This window comes from Ursus americanus, chromosome 2, assembly GCF_024610735.1.
Source record: "Ursus americanus isolate L20-20 chromosome 2, mUrsAme1.1.p, whole genome shotgun sequence".
In the NCBI taxonomy this organism is placed as follows: domain Eukaryota; kingdom Metazoa; phylum Chordata; class Mammalia; order Carnivora; family Ursidae; genus Ursus; species Ursus americanus.
In genome coordinates, this window is record NC_142128.1 from 13,618,861 (window position 1) to 13,636,322 (window position 17,462).

Sequence of the window (17,462 nt, forward strand, 5' to 3'; positions counted from 1 at the left end):
CCATCCACATCATTGCAAATGGCAAGATTTCATTCTTTTCGAAGGCTGAGTAATATTCCCTTGTAGTTATATACCACATCCTCTTTATCCATTCATCTGTCAATGGACATCTGGGCTCTTTCATATTTTGGCTATTGTGGACATTGCTGCTATGAACATTGGGGTGCAGGTGCCCCTTCGGATCATTATGTTTGTATCCTTTGGGTAAATACCTAGTAGTGCAATCGCTGGGTCATAGGGCAGCTCTATTTTTAACTTTTTGAGGAACCTCCATACTGTTTTCCAGAGTCTCTGCACCAGCTTGCATTCCCACCAGCCATGTAAGGGGTCTCCCCTTTCTCCACATCCTCGCCAACATTTGTTGTTTCCTGTCTTGTTAATTTTAGCCATTCTGACCAGTGTGAGGTGGTATCTCATTGTGGTTTTGATTTGTATTTCCCTGATGCCAAGGGACGTGGAGCATTTTTTTCATGTGTCTGTTGGCTATTTGGATGTCTTCTTTGGAGAAATATCTGCTCATGTCTTCTGCTCTGACCAGGTACCTCTTTGGTTTTCCCTGTCGGGTGACGTGGTTCAGATGAGTGCCTGTCCATGGGTAATAACTGCCTTATGTTTCCTAGAGGCCTTTTCTGAAGCATTTAAAATGGTATCTTTGCTCCATGTGTCCCCCCCCCAATCCTGCAAAAGTGTCAAAATTTGCATTATAAAGTTGTATTACAATAGCCAAATGATTTTCACCTCTTCTTATCCTTGTCCCATCTTTATTCAAACAAATAGAGCTCTTTGCATGGTTGTAATCATTGTGGATATTCAGTTTTTGGCTTTTCCCACTTGGCGTTATTTGGTGAATGTTCTTTCTTGCTCCTACGTGGCCATAATGACTTCATAATAGTCACAGTTTAATATACTTTTATTGCTTTTCCATTTTCCTTTGCTGAATATTAGGTCACTTCTGTTTTTCTTAAATATAACAAAATGCTTCTACATCTAGTGTCTATATACAGAGAGGGAAAAAAAAATCAAGCACACTCTTATTTCTTTGAATTATTTACATACATTTTGATGACTGGGTTATTGTTCTTGCTGCTTTAGTGTAATTACTCTTGATACTGTGAGTGAGACTTTCTTTCCAAAGAATTGAACCGATTATCTCCCTGCCAAAATTGAGCTTAATAATTTTTCTTTGTTTTTCCAATCTAATAAATTTTAAAGCATATGCCCCCTGTTTTGATTTATAATTCTTTAATTGCTAATACCATTAAACCTACTTTCAGTTATTGGTTTACTGAAGGAGTTCAGTTCACGCCCATGTTCGTGTGTGTGTGTGTGTGTGTGTGTGTGTGTGTGTGCGTGTGTGTGTGCTAATAATACTCACATCTGAATTTTCCAGTGCTATGTTTTCTTTTCATGTAGGCCTGCTTGGCCTCATAAAAGTTGATGGGTTTTATAAAAATACATAAAATAGTTTAAGGTCTGCCTGTTTGGAACTACTTATTGAATGGACAAACATTTATCTTTTACTTGAAGTCTCTCCTATTACAATAAGTTTAAGAACCACTTGGGAGAAGAATGTTATTACGACTTCTATGTTTTTTATTCTCTGTGCCGTATTTTCCATTTCCATGACTTATAAACTCTTAATTTTTATTTAGGCAAACTCTACCTCCAACGCAGAGCTCGAACTCACAGCCCCAAGATCAAGAGTCATGCACTCCACCGGCTGACCTAGCCAGGCGCCCCAAGTGTCATTTTTTTTTTTTTTAAGATTTTATTTATTTATTCGACAGAGAGAGAGACAGCCAGCGAGAGAGGGAACACAAGCAGGGGGAGTGGGAGAGGAAGAAGCAGGCTCATGGCGGAGGAGCCTGATGTGGGGCTCGATCCCACAGCGCCGGGATCACGCCCTGAGCCGAAGGCAGACGCTTAACCGCTATGCCACCCAGGCGCCCCTCAAGTGTCATGTTTTTAATTCTAGTTTTAATGGTGGGTTTGATTTGTTATACTGAGCAGTTTTTGCCACCAAATTCAGATTGCGTATGAATCTCAGCTAATTTTTCTCCATTTTATTATTTGGTTTCTGTCATAACGTACGCAATTACATGTATTTCCTGTTCCCGTTGTTACAATCCTTCAAAGTTTGGATCATCTTCGGGGTTCCTCTTGTGCCTCTGTGATCTGTGGCTTGGTTTCGAGCCTTTATTACTGGTCATGATATGCTTGTTTTGAAGATGTTCTAATATTTAATGGAGAAAATCCTTTTTCTTAATTCATCCCTTTCCTCTGAAAGGTAATATTTTTCCCTTTTTTCTGTTTTTAATTTCATTTTACATACAACAGTATAAGTAAGAATGAAAAGCTTAATGGAGTAAAAGGTAGTTTAAAGAGCAGCCCTTCCCTCTGTAGTTCCAGGGAGATGTAATTAGAAAGGTGTTAGTTATACGTTGTTTTTTTTTTTTTTTTTTTTAGAAATGCATCACACAGAACTGTAGCCATCTCTTTGCTATATACGTATATTTTCAGAAAATGACTATGTTGTACACCTAGGATGTCCATCATATGTCACTAATAAAAAAAATTTGTCACACAGACAATATTACAACTATAGTAAAGAAAATAAAGAAAAAAAATCACCCACGGTCACCTATAATATTTTTAAAAATTTTTTTATTATTTTTAATTTATTTATTTTTTACCTATAATATTTTTGGAAGCTTGCACATGATTCTGTTTAAAAGTATCTGAAGGTTTATGTGTTTTTAATTCCAGCCAACCTTTCGTTTTATGGTTTCCTATTTTAAATGTACCCAGTTAACTTTATATCCCAAAGATTTCTCTGTATTATTATGTTTTAAATAGTTATTGTTTTACGTGACTCAGTAAACTCTGTTGCATCGAGTCAGTGTTTAATAATTGATCTAACCAACTCCTTTGTTGAGTATTAAGGCCGTTTCTAGCATTTTGCCATTACAGATAACGTAGTAACAACCGTTGTAGTGCGTGTGGCTTTTTCTCATTGCACAGGATTTTTTGAGATATTTCACTGCAGTGAGGTCACTAGGCCAGAGAGGAGAGACATATGGGGGTTTATACAAATTGCCAAGTTGCTTTCCCAGCTTGAGAATGTGTGCAAATTGTATAATGTAAACAAATGCTTGGTGAATTTTACTACAGCTTTGCTTTCTTATATATGTGTGAGCGTGTGTGTGTATGTATATGTGTGTGTGTGTGTGTGTATAATCACCTTGCACTCCTCAAATTAGCAGTATGTATATTTCATGAATACAAGGGGACACATAATTTCGACTTCTATTTCTTTGAGGTTGAACATTTCTCCATTTTGTTTATTTATATGATCCTTCTTGTAGGAGTTGGGTCCCCTGTCCAATTTTTCCATTCCAGAGAGCTTTCTTGAGCGCCCCTTGGGGGCCATGTGAGACACCGCTCAAAGCAGCACCGAGGATCCCTGCCCACTTGGAGGAGGGGACACAGAGATTCAGCAAATGGGAGAAAGACCACATTTGGGAAGTGAACACTGCTCCATGGCTGCACATGGCAGCGCACCCAACCAGACCCAGATTTCCCACCTTCCCCACTGCGCGATCCCTTCCCCATCACAGTAGTGATGAACAGACCAGGGGACCCTGTAAGCACCCTGAAACTGCATGACTTGGCAGTGGGCAGTGGGCGAAGCAGCAACACCAATTCACCACGTCGAATTCTCCCCCTTTGTGACATTACTCATTCCCCCAAGTTCCTTCCCAGAGATTCCCTCGTGGTAGCATGAAGCAGACAATAGGCAGCCCTGATTCTAATTCGTATTATTTTATTTGCGGGATATTCTCACGTGATTCCGTTGCTCACGTGAGGTATAGGGAGAGGTTCTGTTGTCAGGGCAACCAAGGTGGTTGCTTTCCAGAGCAGCCTTGATGAAGACCTCTCCTTGGGCCAGGTCCTCTTGTTTCTGGGGCCAGGGGAGGCGCACCATCTCTGGTCTCTCCCACTTTGCCTCTTGTTCTGTTCCCTCTGCTCAAGTGTCCCTCTTGTCCTCAAGACTGATCAGCAAGAGGTCTCTCTGGAATCTACCAGCCTAACTTTGCGAAGCCTTTCTGTCCTCCCAGAAAAGAGAGCCCTTCTCTGAATTTTGCCTTTGATCATCAGTTGTGTTCTGGTTTTGGTCAACAACGTATATTTAGCTTTTGATCCGGTTTTAATTTCTCTTTTTTTTAACTCGTAATTTTAAGCCACTGCCCCTTTGTTGTCATACCTTATTTTTGGGGGTTTGATTTTGGGCGTGATGTACGTACAGAACTGCCACCTATCTTCTGTTCTATGGAATCAGAGTAATTTTATTTACCATCATCTTCTGTAGTGATGTGGAAGGTGGGTACCCTATTTAACTCTTCTGCTAATATGCACTGAGGGCTGCAGGGATTTCATCTGCCGAAGTGGATAGCAAGGATGATGGAAGCTGGTTGGGGTGAGAGTGGGGAATAGGGTAGGGTGCATGTCATGGCACGTGGAGTTTCCGAGAAAGGGCTTTTCCAAGGCAAAAAATGACATGCCACCATAAGGAAGTGTCACCAGTGCCTGGACTTTAGGGGGAGAGTGGTGAGAAATGAGCTGACAACCAGTCAGCAGTTCTTGGGGGCCTTACGTGCCATATTGATGAGTGTGAACTTGATCTTGACACCGCTATGAGCTATTGGAGCCAAGCCATCAGCATCTTTCTGAAATGGTGGAGCAAAAGTTCGTTGAAGGTTTTCTGGCCATTGCTTTAGCCTGGGTATTTGTCATAAACACACCTTTGGAACCATGGATATATGTTCAGGTATGAGATGGACACACGGCCCTAATTTTGATTTAAATGTGATGGTCCAAGAAAAACAACACATACCTGCTCCCAAAGGAAGATTGATCAGGGGAGAAGTAGCTTCCCCTCCATAGATTGCTGTAACCAGAGAGCCTTGGCCAGACTGGCCCGCACAGACAGATGCCGCCAAAGAAACATTAGCGGCGTGGCTTTCACGTTGGGTTTGTTTCAATGGGATTGATGCTTATACATCACATAGAGTATTTGTATTTCCTTTCTGATGTAAGCAGTTTCAGTATTTTCGTGGTAATGATATAGACTTCCAGAAATGGAATCTCTGTTAAGAACATTATACTCGCAGGGAACAAATAATTGATTTATGATTACTGGACTTGCTACTTTTGTCCAGTCATTGATTAGGCCAGGGGTGGACAAACTTCTTCTGGAAAGGGCTGGAGGATAAATCGTTTCAACTCTGCAGGCCAGATGGTCACTGTCAGAGCTACACAGCCCTGCCTCTGTAGTGTGAAAGCAGCCACAGGCACCTGCGTAAGCAAACCAGTAGAGCCGTGTGCCAATAAAACTTTATTTGTAGCCAGTAATCTTTGACATTCGTATCATTTTCATGTATCACAAAATATTCTTCTTCTTTGGATACTTTTTCCAACCTTGAAAGATGTAAAAATATTCTTAGTTTATGAGCTATACAAAAACAGGCCACGGGCCAGATTTGGGCCCGAATTTACTGACCCCCCCCCCCCCACCGCCGGCCTGGCTTAGGTCATACTTTAGGGTTGTCTGGGTAGCTGTGATTTACGTAACACTCTGTGTGCTAGGTTCTGTGCTGTTGACTTTTCATGTATCAGCTCACATAATTCCCATGAAAACTCTGAATTCTACTTATTTATCTGTAGGTGGGGAGACCGAGGCTTCCTGAGTGCCCAGGATGAAGGAGTAGCCATGGAATGAATGCATGAAGGGGTGGCATTTGGAATTGAGATCTGCCCGAATTTAGGTTGGAACTGTAAAATCTCTGTGCTTGGAGAATTTTCAGAGTTGTGGGGAAGAGAGTGGGCAGCTAAACAATTTTGGAATTGGAACACTGGGTCATTATAATTCAGCCGATGAGCAAATTCTTAACTCCAACGTACGAATAAATAAAGCCTAGGATGACTTTAGTCCTTGGCTCTTCATCACGCTTAAGTTAGGAGAGAGGAGAAATTGGGTGTGAATCTGGCTCCACCGCTTGGAAGTTCGTTGACCTTCAAGTTATTTATCCTCTCTCTGCCTCAGTGTCCTTATTTGTAAATGCAAGTAAAAATAGTGGTTTACACTGGGGAGTTGTCCAAAGGATTATATGAGCTGGGATAAGCTAAGTGGTTGGCACATTAAATGGGAGCTGTTGTTACTATTTTGAACTTCGAGTCAAGTTAAAACCCCCATAGCTATGTTTAAAACTCATGCTCCCCATTCTATTTTTGTGAGCTTTCTTTTGGGACAAAAAAAGAGGTGATATCTTATGGACTAGTATACTTGTTCAGTATATTTTCCCTGCATTCAAAAATGAAATTGCAGAATTTCCTTTTGTCCATCGTCCTTATTAAATGTTCGTGATTGCAGATGACTTCTTTCAGGATGAAGTATATCACATACCTTCTTTTCCTATGCTTAAAATTACTTTGCAACGCTTAACAAAACCATTACATTTATTAAAATTCGTTCTAGGTCTTTCAGATTTGGGAGTGTTTGTGAGTATATGCGTCTAGTTTGTTTGTTTTCCTTTTTGTAATTTCTTTTTTTTTTTTTAAAGATTTTATTTATTTATTTGACAGAGAGAGAGACAGCCAGCGAGAGAGGGAACACAAGCAGGGGGAGTGGGAGAGGAAGAAGCAGGCTCCCAGCGGAGGAGCCTGATGTGGGGCTCGATCCTGGAACACCCGGATCATGCCCTGAGCCGAAGGCAGACGCTGAACGAGTGCGCCACCCAGGCGCCCCCCTTTTTGTAATTTCTTGTCCTCCTCCAGCTTTTGATTTGTTTAAATTTTATAGTTCTATGACTTGGTATTTTAAAACTTTAATAGAAAATTATAAATTACCCTTAGATTAGCCAATCCATCTATGCATAGCATTCTCAAATGATTTTTCTCCATCATGTACATTGGGATTTTTCATTTATAATGTTGTGCATTTGTGTTTATTTCTTGTTTAAATTTACCTGAGGATTTTCTGGGTTTTTTTAGAGGTTTTTTTTTTTGGGGGGGGAGAAGCTCTTCCTTTTACTTATCACTCCCCAAATGTTTTTATCTTTTATTAACACAATTATTTTATTGTGATCGGAGAATTTGACTCCTATAATAATTACCTTTCTGTCCTTAATGGCATGCACTATCTTATCAGTTATTATTCTTTCGCTTTCTTTGAAAAGGAGAAACATTCTGTTTTCATTTAATTCGTTCCAATTCTCCATTAATTAAGCCTTATTAATTCTATTGTTAAGATGCATGCCATTGCTTTTAACGTACCAGATTACTAAATTCTAACAGCATGGCTTTACAGTAAACCGCTACAGTGGTGATTCCATCCAGTTCTCTACGTTGGGCAGTCAGTCAGTCTTTATATATTTCGCTGACATTTATTATTTGAGAAATGTTCAACATTCTTTGGTTTTCAGTTTTGTTATATGCCTTTAACATTTGGAATGGCCATATGTAATATGTTAAGTGAATTTTGACTCAAACACTCTGTAATGTTTCCATTTTTACTTTTTTAGTTGCAGTACAATTAACGGACAGGGTGTATACTTGTATACGTTTCTCAGTGCTCATCATGGTATGTGAATCCTTGACCCCCTTCATCTGTTTCACCCATCCCCCCCCATCTCCTCTCTGGCCACCACCAGTTAGTTCTTTGTCTTTAAGAATCTGTTTTTTTGTTTGTCTTTTTTCTCTTGGTTTATTCATCTGTTTGTTTCTTAAATTCCACATATGAGTGAAATCATATGGTATTTGTCTTTCTCTGAGTTATTTCGCTTAGCATTGTACTCTCTAGTTCCATCCATGTTGCAAATGGCAAGACTTCATTCTTTTGTATGGCTGAATAATATTCCATTACCTATAATGGAATCTATATTCTATAATATATATTGTGATACACACACACACACACACACACACACACACAGACACACCATTTCTTTATCCATTCGTCTATGGATGGACACTTGGGTTGGTTCCATATCTTAGCTATTGTAAATAATGCTGCAATAAAAATGCATATTCCTTTTTGAATTAGTGTTTTTTGTTTTCTTTGGATAAATACCCCATGGTGGAATTACCAGATCATATGGTGATTCTATTTTTAATTTTTTTGAGAAACCTTCATACTGTTTTCCAGACTGGCTTCACCACTTTGCATTCCCACCAACAGTGCAAGAGGGTTCCTTTTTCTCCACATCCTCACCAACACTTGTTTCTTGTGTGTTTTTTCTTTTAGCCATTCTGACAGGTGTGAGGTGAGATCTTATTGTGATTTTGATTTGCATTTCTCTGATGATGAGTGATGTGGAGCATTTTTTCATGTGTCTTTTGGCCTTCTGTATGTCTTCTTGGGAAAAATGTCTATTCAGATCCTTTTGCCCATTTTTAAAATTGAATTATTTCGTTTTTTGGTGTTGAGTAGTGGAAGTTCTTCATATATTTTATATATTAACCCTTTATCAGATATATCACTTGCACATATCTTCTCCCATTCAGTAAGTTGCCTTTTTGTTTGGTTGATGGTTTCCTTTACTGTGCAGAACCTTTTTATTTTGATGTTGTTCCAAAAGTTTAATTTTGCTTTTGTTTTCTTTGCCTGAGGACACATATCTAGAAAAATGTTTCTGCAGCCGATGTCAAAGAAATTACTGCCTGTGTTTTCTTCTAGGAATTTTATGGTTTCAGGTCTCACATTTAGACCTTTAATCCATCTTGAGTTTATTTTTGTTATTTTGTATGTTATAAGAAAATGGTCCAATTTCATCCTTTTGCTGTCCAGTTTTCCCAACACCATTTGTTGAAGAGATTGTCTTTTCCTCGTTGTATATTCTTACCTCCTATGTCACAGATTAATTGGGTTTATTTCTGGGCTCTATATCCTGTTCTGTTGATCTCTGTGTCTATTTTTGTGTCGGTACCACACTGTTTTGATTATTACAGCCTTGTAGTGTATCTTGAAATCTGGGATTATGACCCCTTCTTCTTTCACAAGATTGCTTTGGCTAGTTAGGTTTTTTTTTTTTTATGGTTCCGTACAAATTTTAGGGTTATTTGTTCTAGTTCTGTGAAAAATGTTGGTATTTTGATAAGGATTGCATTAAATCTGGAGATTGCTTTGGGTAGTATGGACATTTTAACAATATTGGTTCTTCCAATCCATGAGCATGGGATGTCTTACCATTTGTTTGTGTCATCTTCCGTTTCCTTCATTGATGTTTTATAGTTTTCAGAGAACAGCTCTTTACTTCCTTAAGTTTATTCCTAGATATTTTATTCTTTTTGGTGCAATTGTAAATGGGATTGTCTTCTTAGTTCTTTTTCTGCTTCTTCATTATGAGTGTATAGAAATGCAACGTATTTCTGTATATTAATTTTGTATCCTGCCATTTTCTGAATTCATTAATCAGTTCTAGGAATTTCTTGGTGGAGTTTTTGGGTTTTCTACATGTCGTTTCATGTCATGTGCAAAGAGTGAGAGTTTTACTTCTTCCTTACCAATTTGCATGCCTTTTATTTCTTTTTCTTGTCTAACTGCTGTGGCTAGGACTTCCAGTACTAAGTTGAATAAAAGTGGTGAGAGTGGACATCCTTGTCTTTTTCCTGATCTTAGAGGAAATACTTTCAGTTTTTCACCACTGAGGATGATATTAGCTGTGGGTTTTCATATAAGGTCTTTATTATGTGAAGCTGTGTTCCCTCTAAACCTACTTTGTTGAGAGTTTTTATCATGAATGTATGTTGTACTTTGTCAAATGCTTTTCCTGCTTCTGTTGTGAAGATCATACCTATTTTACCCTTTTCCTTGTTAATGTGATGTATGTATCACATTGATTGAGTTGCAAAATATTGAACAAACTTTGCATCCTTGGAATAAATCCCACTTGATCATGGTATATGATTTTTTTTTAAAGATTTTATTTATTTATTTAACAGAGAGAGAGACAGCCAGTGAGAGAGGGAACACAAGCAAGGGGAGTGAGAGAGGAAGAAGCAGGCTCCCAGTGGAGCAGGGAGCCCGATGAGGGGCTTGATCCCAGGACCTTGGGATCATGACCTGAGCTGAAGGCAGACGCTTAACGACTGAGCCACCCAGGCGCCCCAGTATATGATTTTTTTTTAAATGTATTGTTGGATTTGGTTTGCTAATATTTTGTTGAAGACGTTTGCATCTGTGTTCATCAGAGATATTGGCCCATAGTTCTCTTTTTTTGTAGTGTCTTTATCTGATTTGGTATCAGGCTAATGCTGGCCTCATAGAATAAATTTCAAAGCCTTTCTTCCTCTTCTGTTTTTTGGGATAGTTTGAGAAGAATAGGTATTAACTCTTTAAATGTGTGGTAGAATTTACCTGTGAAGTCATCTCCTTGTGGACTTTTGTTTGTTTGGAAATTTTTTTGATTACTTGATTCAGTTTCATTGTCAGTAATCAGTCTGTTCAAATTTTCTATTTTTTCCTGATTCAGTTTTGAAAGATTATATGTTTCTAGGACGGTCCTTTGTATTTCTGTGGTGTTGGTTTTTAGTTCTCCTCCATTTCTGGTTTTATTTATTTGAACTCTTTTTATGACTTTTACTTTTTTGTTTTAAAAAATCTGTACACATCCTTTTGTATTTACTTTTTATTCATGTGTAATTTATTTTGCTTACTAATCCAACTAGAAACTCCTTTTTCCCCTCATGGGATAATAATTAAGTTCTTTTGTATTTGACATGACATTTGGATCATCTTCTGTCATCCTAATTATTATTTTCATATTTTTAGTTCTTTTGACATTTCTTTCTAATTATGACTGCAGATTCCTGGCCATTCCTCACTGGCCTTATTCCTTATTTTTTTTCCGTTCCATTGATTTCATTCTTCTGGTAACCAGCCTCTTTCTACTGTAATATCACTAAACCAAATTGGTCAGCAAACATTGTATCTTTGTACATACCTTTTAAGTTTTTAACTGCTTAATGCAAACCAACAACTCTGGTTTAAAACAATTTTATTTAAAAAATTTTTAAAGATTTTATTTATTTATTTATTTGAGAGAGAGAATTTATTTATTTGAGAGAGAGAATTTGAGAGAGGGAGACTGAGAAGGAGAAGCAGACTCCTCGCTGAGTGGAGAGCCCAACGTGTGGGGCTCAATCCCAGGACCCCAGGATCACAACCTGAGCCAAAGGCAGATGCTTAACTGACTGAGTCACCCAAGCGCCTAAAACAATGTTAAATAACAATTATGTATGTTTAAGCTGTACTGCATGATGATTTGATGTCCATGCACATAGTGAGACGGTTATTATAGTCAAGCCAATTTAACCGATTGCATCTTTACATAGTTACCATTTTTCGTGTGTATGTATGATGGGAGCACTTGAAATCTACTCTCGGCACATTTCTAGTATTCAATACTATGGCATTAACTACTAACAATACTATGTTATTAACAGGCATCATACTGTACATCAGATCTTTAGACTTATTCTTTTTGCATGACTGTGACTTCCTGCCCTGTCTCCCCATTTCTCCACCTTCCTGCCCCTGGTTAACTACCATTCCGCTTTGTGTTTCTGTGTTGCCAAATTTTTAAGATTGTGCATGTAAGTGAGATCATGCAGTGTTTTTTTTTTTTCTTTCTTTCTGTGTCTCGCATATTTCACTTAACATCAATAATTTTGGATCCTCTCGGTGGAGGAAGAGTGGGTGTGTCTCCCCTCCCCCCGCCCCAACCTCAATGCTTCACCCAGTTCCCAGCTTTTCCTTTACCTGCAGAAACTTTGAGAAGCTCAGAGCCGGTTTTTTGTCTTTGATCCCATACTCCCATTGATCTGCGATTGTATTGATTCTTCTTACTCAGTGTGGCAGCCCTTTGCGTTAGTTAGTGTCCTTTATTTATCTTCTGGAGTTGGCGTTTAAACTCAGTTGCTGCTTTGAAGTAATTTCAGAAGTGAAATTTGTCAGTAGTGCTGCACTCAATAAATAATTCCGTCAGGAGTTGGACACATTTAGGTCTTCTGTTGCAGGTACTCTGAAGTGCCAGCTTTGCAGGTAAACAATACCTGAAAGTCTCTGCTTTTATTTCGAAAGATTTATGTGTACCGCCGAGCTCTCAGATGAGCATTCTGAGAAAAGCCTTATTTGTTGTGTTTCTTTAGCTGTAACGCCTTCTTGCCTTTTTCAGTGCATTAGGAAGGCATTTCCTGGGAGAGGTTGGGGTCTTCCTCCTCCTTGAAGTTGCTGGAAGGAATGTCATGAGCTCTGTTGGTCTCCAAACTCAGTTTTTTTTTTTTTTAAAGATTTTATTATTTATTCGACAGAGATAGAGACAGCCAGCTAGAGAGGGAACACAAGCAGGGGGAGTGGGAGAGGAAGAAGCAGGCTCCTAGCGGAGGAGCCTGATGTGGGGCTCGATCCCATAACACTGGGATCACGCCCTGAGCCGAAGGCAGACGCTTTAACCGCTCTGCCACCCAGGCGCCCCTCCAAACTCAGTTTTTAAACAATCTAGGAAAACGGTCTCCTTCCAGAGCACGTTTTTCCTTCATTTCTTGATTCAGCTTTTATGGGCACTCTTGCAATTTAAAGGTTAGTTCCCCACTGTAGACTTGCGTCTCTCCTCCTTTTTTCTACCTCTCCTTCATTCTCTGGAATATTGTTTCATTGATGTGATGTTTTGCAGAACCAGTGTGGCTTTTGTCTGCATTTCTTGAGATTTTTTAAAAAAAGATTTATTTATGTATTTGAGAGAGAGACAGAGTGCAGAGGAGGGGAGAAAAGGGAGAGAGAGAATCTTAAGCAAACTCCATGCTCAGTGCAGAGCCCAACGCGGGGCTGGATCTCTCAACCCTGAGATCCTGACCTGAGCCAAAACCAAGAGTTGGATGCTTAACCAACTGTGCCACCCAGAGACCCCTTCTGGGATGTTTCTAATTGTTATCATCTTACTGTAGTCTTCTTTTTATCCCCAATTTAATCTTGATTGATTTTCAAGAGAAGATGCCGTTGTCACCTGAATGCCATTTTTGTTTCTGGTAGTTGTTACATTTTGGTTATCAAAGTGCTATTCCCAGCCCCCCCCCCTCCACCGCCTCCCAGGGCTTTGAGCTCTGCCATGGACTACATTTTCATCCATCCCGGGTTTTTGATTTTTTTTTTTAATGTTAAAATTTATTTTTCTGTTTAATTTGTTTTCTGTTTTATTGGTATTTTCAGTGGAAGAGCCTGTTTTGTTGTCTTCAATTTTTGGAGAGTGTTTTCATTACCATTTTTCAAAATGGTCTTTTATTGTATTTCACTTATTTCCCTGATGTAGGTTTGTGAATCATTACGACTTTATTCTATTCATTTTTATTTTAGTTGTATTGTGATAATAAAATTTAAAATTCTACGTTAAAGTAGAGAGGCTTGTATAATGCTCTCTCGTGTGTCCCATGCTGATACCCAGGTATCACCTGGCTTTAGTAATAATTCGTATTTTCAGGTGAAGCCCAGATGGTGTGTCATTTCACCTGTAAATGTCACATATCAGAGTCCTGGGCATGGCCGATGCTTCCTCATGGTGTCATTGAACTTGCTTCTCCAGACCCCGTATTTCCTCTAAACTGTTAGTTGTAGCGAGAGCAGGGGTTCTCCAAGCTTTTGGCCTTGGGACCCCTTTGCAATCTTACAAATTATTGAGGACCCCAAATGCTTTTATTTATGTGGGTGAAATCTACTGATATTTGCTATATTATATATTTAAACCTGAGCAACTTATAAAACACAAGTTAGCTCTAAGCTCACTCTCCATGGGTCGTAGATGACATCATCTTATGTCCTGCCGTTTCTGGAAACTACCATATACTTGGCTGAGAATGAGAGCATAAAAGACAAATAATGTCCTCGGATTATTAAGAAAAGAGTTTTGATATGGTGGATTCTGTAAAAGGGTCCTGGGGGCTTCCAGAGGTCCCAGATCACAATGAAAGAAGTGCTGATCTAGGGTCTCAAATCCATTCGGATTCATCTTTTTCAGGATGCTGGGGGAGCAAGGGTACCTCTGATGGTACAGTGTTCTCCTACTCTATCCCATGTTGGGGGGTGTGAGGACTGATTGTCCCCCTCACTGATGCCGAGATGGATCCATGGTTATAGGGAAGACCATATATGATCTGACACAGTTTTTGGTAAGCTCTCGTGTACGTTTGAGAGCAATGAGTATCCTGCTTCTCCTATTATGTGCTTTTAGTTAGTTCGTTCTGCTTTCTCAATTGCTTTATTTAAATTAAGTATTTTATTTTATTTTTATTTTTATTTTTTATTTATTTATTCGACAGGATAGAGACAGCCAGCGAGAGAGGGAACACAAGCAGGGGGAGTGGGAGAGGAAGAAGCAGGCTCATAGCGGAGGAGCCTGATGTGGGGCTCGATCCCATAACTCCGGGATCACGCTCTGAGCTGAAGGCAGACGCTCAACCGCTGTGCCACCCAGCCCCTAAATTAAGTATTTTAATTGCCCACTTGGTTACCATATTATGATATTGGGTGCTATGATTTGACACTATGTCTGTGAGAAGAATTTTTCTGGAATTATGACATTTTTGCCTTTTATATATATTGCTACAATATTGTTTGGGGGAATGCAACTCTAATATTCTGTTCATGTAGTTTGTCCTCTGTTATATATTTTCCGTGTGTGTGTGTTTAACATTTTTGCTTTTGTTTTCACTTAATATTTTTGTCTTAAATTTTCGTTTGTGGGTCTAATGCTGTAGTTGCATTTGATTAGCCCCGTTTTGATATTTTGCATTTTAATCTGAGGTGTGTTTAGTTTCCAGGAGCCCTGTGTAATCAGCATATTGTTGCATTTCATTCACTCCAGATGGAGACTTTCCTTCTTCTTCGTCAGACCTATCAGTTTGCTTTATCCAGGGCAGTGATTGTTATATTTGAAAGAGCTTCTGTCTCTCCAGTTGTCCCACCATTTCATTTTTACCTCTCTTAGTCTTCTTCACGTTCATGAAAGCACTGATGTCGTAAGTACATACGTTAGGACTGGAAACTTCCATAATTGGGAAGTAGAGAAACAGAAACACCTGCATAAACTTACCCGCATTCCATGCTGTCATTAGCGCTGTGAACCATTTTTAAGATGGTTTTCAAAAATGATAAATGGGTTTGTACCCTGCGTTTTTTCCTGCAACTCACTTTTTCTTTGTCTTTTAACCTGACGGTACTGTCTTGGAGATCCGTCCACGTCGGCAGAATAGCTGACTGCGTGTCTTGGAGGTGCTGCATGGCTGGGTGTAGACGCTGCGTGGCCGGGTGTAGATGCAGCAGGGTTTGCCCAGCTGGCCTACCCTTGATGGACACTAAGGTGTTTCATTGTTTTCCTGCGGCAACCACTGCCATCGTCAACATCCTCATGGTGGCCTGTTTGTGATATTTATAGTGTTTCTCCCCATAGAAACCCAGAAATAGGAATATTCAGTAGAAAATTCTGTTCATTTGGGGGTACTTGGGGGGGCTCAGTAGGTTGAGCTTCTGACTCTTGATTTCCGCTCGGGTCATGATCTCAGAGTCATGAGATCGAGTCCCGCGATGGGCTCTGTGCTGAGCGTGGAGTCTGCTGAAAATTCTCCCCCCACGCCTGCTCTCTCTCCGTCTCAAATTTAAAAAAAGAAAAAGAAAATTCTGTCTGTTTGAAAGTGTCACGGCATCACCACGTTATTCTCCCCACAAAGCGGCACCACGCCGTGGATTTCTATTCTCGTCCCTTGTCCATTTTTCCATCCAGTTGTTTGCTGCCGCCGTTTATGAGTTCCGGCTGTTAATCCTTCGTTACATTTATTTTAAGGGCAGTTGTTTGCTTCTGGTGTTTTGCTTGGCTTTTAGCTTGGTCAGTGGCTTGTAGTTTTTAATCTTTTGGCACTTGCTCTTTTTTTTTTTCCCTGCAATCCAATTGCTCCATCCCTTTCAAGGATTTTCTGTGTGGTTCTGTGTTTTTGCGTCTTTTCAACGTTTTAGTGTCTGGAAGAGAGTCTGTGGACTTGTCATTTAGGGTCCCCCGTCATTCACCCATGTGACACATAGCCTCATCCCCGCGGACTTGTGGAGAGGCCTGAGGGGAAGCCAGAGGTCTTTTCCCTGGCAGGCAAGGCCTTGCATCTGGCCCTTTCCTTGGATTCTGTCCTCAGCTAACCAGTATTTTGCGTTTTCTAATCCCTCCGTGATGTCTCCTGCCTCTGTGCCTGTATGTGTGTTCTTTTCCAACTGGAAAGAGTCCCTCTTCTGCTTGGATCCTGGTTGCTGAGTGCTTAGAATGCGTGGAGCATGCTGGGAGGGTCGTCCAATGTGTCATCTCGGCCACCTGCCATTGTCCTACAGGAGCCGATCGGCCCTCTCCAAAGGTGACCCCGGATGAATCAGGCCTTGCGGCTGCCGCTGTGTACCGTGCCCTCCCACCCTGCATCCACAGTGTTCAGTGGCGTGCCCTAGTCAGGACAGCGTGGCATCAGGGAGGCCATGCTGATTCTGGGCAGCGGCCTTAAGAGGAACCGTGTGCCCTTGTGTGCCTGGAGCCACCGTGGGAGGGAGAGGCCCTGAGGCTTCCTGGACACAGACAGGACGAGAGGGCCGGCTGGGCCAGTGTCCAGCCGAGCCCTGCCTTCTCTCTGTCACGGCCACAGTGCCACACTGTGGGTGAAGCGACCGTGGCTGCCCCAGCGCCATCCACCATCCAACTGTGGCCATCAAGCCAGCAGGAGACCCGATGAGCCAAGCCCTGTCAACCCAGAATCATGAGAAGTAATGACACAGTGGTGATCTTACAACAGTAGGTTTTGTGGGCGCCTGGGTGGCTCAGTCGGTTGGGCGTCTGCCTTTGGCTCAGGTCATGATCCCAGGGTCCTGGGATCGAGCCCCACATCAGGCTTCCTGCTCAGTGGGCTCCCTCTCCCCGTGCCTCATCCCCCCTGCTTGTGCTTTCTCTCTCTGTCAAATAAATAAATAAATAAAATCTTTAAAAAATAAATAAAATGCTAGGTTTGGAGGAGTTTAGCTAATGCTGCAGAAGAGAAACAGAGGGGCTCGAGTAATTGCTCTGATAGAGAAGGGCTAGGGATTATCTGAAAGACTTAGTAGTACTGTCAACAGTGGTCATCCTTGAATGAAGTGTCTACAGTGGTCCAGGCCTGGTGTAGGTAACATACACACGTTCTGCATGGAAAATGGCTCCATCGTCTTTGCAGATCGTTACTAATTTTATAAGAACACGAGCAATAACAACTGCTCTTTATTGAGCAGCTAGTACGTGCCAGACATTCTCTCTAGGTACTTTGTGTGGATGATTCTCGACCGACTTCTGCTCATCCTTCAAGACAGTGGCTAAAGGGAGGAGACGGCCACCTGTATGGGCTGCGCCGACGGCTGG

General features: G+C 40.6%; 1 protein-coding gene across 1 annotated transcript in view; it reads left to right on the forward strand.

Annotated features, from left to right (window-relative positions):
* The window catches only part of GALNT17 (polypeptide N-acetylgalactosaminyltransferase 17), a 434,901-nt gene that overhangs the window by 47,800 nt on the left and 369,639 nt on the right, over positions 1 to 17,462 (forward strand). The window lies entirely within an intron of this gene.